This window comes from Leuresthes tenuis, unplaced genomic scaffold (assembly GCF_036924035.1).
Source record: "Leuresthes tenuis unplaced genomic scaffold, fLeuTen1.0.hap1 SCAF_22, whole genome shotgun sequence".
In the NCBI taxonomy this organism is placed as follows: Eukaryota; Metazoa; Chordata; class Actinopteri; order Atheriniformes; family Atherinopsidae; genus Leuresthes; species Leuresthes tenuis.
Window position 1 is genome coordinate 24,167,880 of NW_027325376.1, and position 3,721 is coordinate 24,171,600.

Genomic DNA, 3,721 nt, shown 5'->3' on the forward strand with positions numbered 1-3,721 from the left:
ATCCTTCCCCAAGAGGAGGAGTTCAAGTATCTCGGGGTCTTGTTCACGAGTGACGGACGAATGGAGCGGGAGATTGACGGGCGGATCGGTGCGGCGCCTGCAGTGTTGCAGGCTCTGCACCGACCCGTCGCTGTGAAGAGGGAGCTGAGCCAGAAGGCGAAGAATTTCTAAGCATCTGTACCCCAAAACTACTATCAAAAATATATAAATTATTGTCTAAGATAGATGACGTGATGTAGTGGATGGGGCCACGTAGGTGGTCCCCTTTGGTTGCACTCTGCAGTTCCCTGCCCCTGTTTTAATTACACCTTAGACATTACTACTTATCAAACACACTCACACACACAAATTAGGTCTTGGGGGGTGGTTACACTGAGTGGCATCTGGTGGGCGGGGCTCTTTGGGTATGTAGGCTGCCCAGAGTGCCGCACTCCCAGTTCTACAAGTTTGGCTGCCCCTCAATTTTAATTGCTCACTATTAGAAAATATTGAAGAGCCAGAAGGGTGAGGGGAGGGGTCTTCTTCGCACACCCCTGCTTCCTGGTGTCTGCTCGGGGCAGGAGGGGCCAGGAGGATTAATTAATTTTTCTGCTGGTTCGGGGTCTGTGGTGGCTGGGGGGTTGCTGGCCTCCTGGTGTGCCCGCTGCACTACACCCCAGCAGAGTCGAGGGAGGTAGGATGTGTGGATGTGTGGATGTATGGGACGTGAAAGTGTGTGTGGTAATGATTGGGCCTGGATCTGGGACTTGCTGTCGCCTGGCCTGCCTGTGTTTCTCCCGATGGGGCATCAGCGTTGCCTCTCCCCACTGCTCGCGACTTCACCCACCTGTGGGCACGTCTTGACTCCCAGGGCACTTGGCCAGGGGCGCTGGGGCAGGCGCTGACCCACTTTGTGGCTGTCTGGGGCGCTTGGCCCTCCTGGGTATTGGGTGGGGCCTCTGCCGGGGGGTTTGGGGGCGCTCGGGCTCCTGGGGCCCAGGTCCCGGAGTGCCTCTGCCCTATGCTTATGGGGGCTCTTTCCGGGGGCTTCCTCTGCAGTCTTCTGGGTGGATGCGTGGTTGCCCCTGCGGTGGGCTGCCTGGGTTCTGTGCTCTGTGGGGGCTGCTGGTGGCCTGGGTCTTGTGGCCCTCTCTGCCTGCTTCTGATTGCTTGGGGGGGGGGCTGTGGATTGTGGCCCTGTACGCTTATACACTCATAACTAAGCACGGTTATCATGTAGGTCCTGTGCCATGGGTGTTGCATGTTCTCACACACACACACACACACACACATTCATTAGTCCAGTAGCATGGTCACTAAGCAGTTGATGTATTATCATGTCGTCTCAGGTCATCTATATCCACAGCTGTGTTGTATGCGATTGCCGCTTCTTGTGCTTGTTTTTGTTTGTTTGTGTGTTTGTTTTTTCTCTGCTTGTCTGCTTTCAGGTGCTCCTGGTGGCGCTAAGGCTGGATTCCCCTCATAGGCCATGGATTGTTGTCTGTTTTGTTTTTTACAGGTGTAGCAGCTGGTTGTCTGGTTTTTGTTTCTATTTTTGTTCTGTTTCCTCTTCTTTCCTCTTCTTCTTTCCTTGTCCCCCGGTCCGGTTCAGTTCAGTTCATGTCATATATTGTAAACAGAAATAAATAAATGGGCATCAAGGGGAGCTTTACATTTATAAAACTTCCCTTGGCAAAACAAATCTGTTTGGCATCAAAGGTATTCAGACTACAATTCTTCTGACATAATGCTGAACAGGACAAGGGGAAAAAAAAGTAAAGAAGACAGTTCTGCCGAAAGCCAGGGATAGACCTGTTCTAAGTTCTATACTTTTTAAAATGGGCGTGTTTATCAACTATGGAATTAGAAGATTTACAAAAATGGTCAAGTGCTAGATCTTCATCTGGGATTTTAACAGTGTCATATAACTATTCAACAGATCAGTTAAAAAAAAGCCTGCTCATGGAGATGTTTCAGGATCTGGATACCAAGCGTGGACCTAATGTTTTCATTTTTGCAATTCTGATACAGGCTATTGAGCAGTGATAACTAACACCAAGTTCAGATACTGCGGATTTTCTACCTTTGATTTGTTAAGATTGAGCCAATCAGGGACAACCTTGAAGGATCTCTTTGGTTTTGTAGGATCAGTAATTACCTGAGAAAGGTTGATATTGGTACACACCTTTTTTAAATGATCAGAGGCAGAGTTCAACTTGTTTAAATTAAAATTGCCACACAGAGATTGGGTTTAGGCCACATGCACACAGAATGACATCAACAAATATAAGAATTTTGAATATATGTAGAGGAATGATACTTTGAAATGTGCTCATTGCGGAGTTATGATCAGTTGAGTAATGAAGGTTGAACTATTCTGGGAAAGAGGTTCTATTCCCAGCATCATGATGGACACTCCTGATATAGAAGGTTTCGCTAACGCATTGGAATTGTTTTACTATTTTCATATGCATGTGCAATGAAGAATTGCTTGCTGCTGATAAATGCAAAGAAGAACAGCTTACACATAGATGCTCACATATAGGCTGCTGAATGCAATGAAGACCTGCTTATCAAGTAAAGTTCAATGTCAATGTGTAATATTCAATTAGGATTTGCAAAACAGTGAAGTTAAACAATGAATGGGTCCATAGTCGGTATGAGAAGACTACAGGAATATTTACCTGGGTGTACGTTCAAACAGAGATGAGAAAATTGCGATAAATAATTGTTTGTTTGTTTGTTAGTATGTATATGAATGTTATGTGTATAAACTGTGTTGAGTTATAGTTACTCAGTAGTGTCTAAGTGAAACAACCGACGGGGGAAGCCTTGCGGTGACAACAAAAGCAGTGTTTTACTGATCAGTCAAGTTGCTCCAGTGTACTCCATACAAACTGGTTGGCTGCTGAAGGGATAGAAAATGGGGAATACTTGTTTTAAAGCAAACAAGGAATTAGATGGGAAAAACACATGTTTTAACGGGACCCAGACAATATTAAATACTCAGACAGATGGGAGAAGAAGTGTAGTTTTGTAGGAAATCACAAAGTTATTACATAGAATTAGTGAAATCAATTGAAGAATGCCTTTCTGAAGAGCTGTTTACCATAGATGAGCAGCTTTGCGACCAAGCACATTGTAGATCGCTTTACTGCCAAAATGATCTAATTTAATGGATTGGTTTAGACATGCATAACAGCATTTTAAGAACAAAGAGAGAAACAAAAAGGGACAACGCTTCATGGTGGAAGGTGATGTATAAATAACTGTGTATATGATGAAGGGGGTGGCAACACCCATTCCGAAATCCCGCCATTCCGACATCCCGCTATTCCGACATCCCACCATTCCGACATCCCACCATTCCGACATACCACCATTCCGACATGCAAACGTCCCACCATTCCGACATCCCACCATTGCGACATCCCGCTATTCTGACGTTCAAATGTCCCACCATTCCGACAAGGCTTTCCGTATAAGGAAATGTGTGTTACTCAACAGGTGAGTCCCTTCTTTCTGTTCATGCAATTTATATGTTTAACACATGTTTATAGACAAGCGTTATTAAAAACACAAAGTCTCGGCAACTGGAGGAGGAGAAGCAGTCCGCGGTGGTTTTCAATCACACACTCCAATGCCACTTGTTTTAACTTCCGAAAATTTAATCCAGGAAAAAAAGGCTTACAAACATGGACCAAAACGGCTCCATAACACGCACAAGAATCCAAAAGAAACG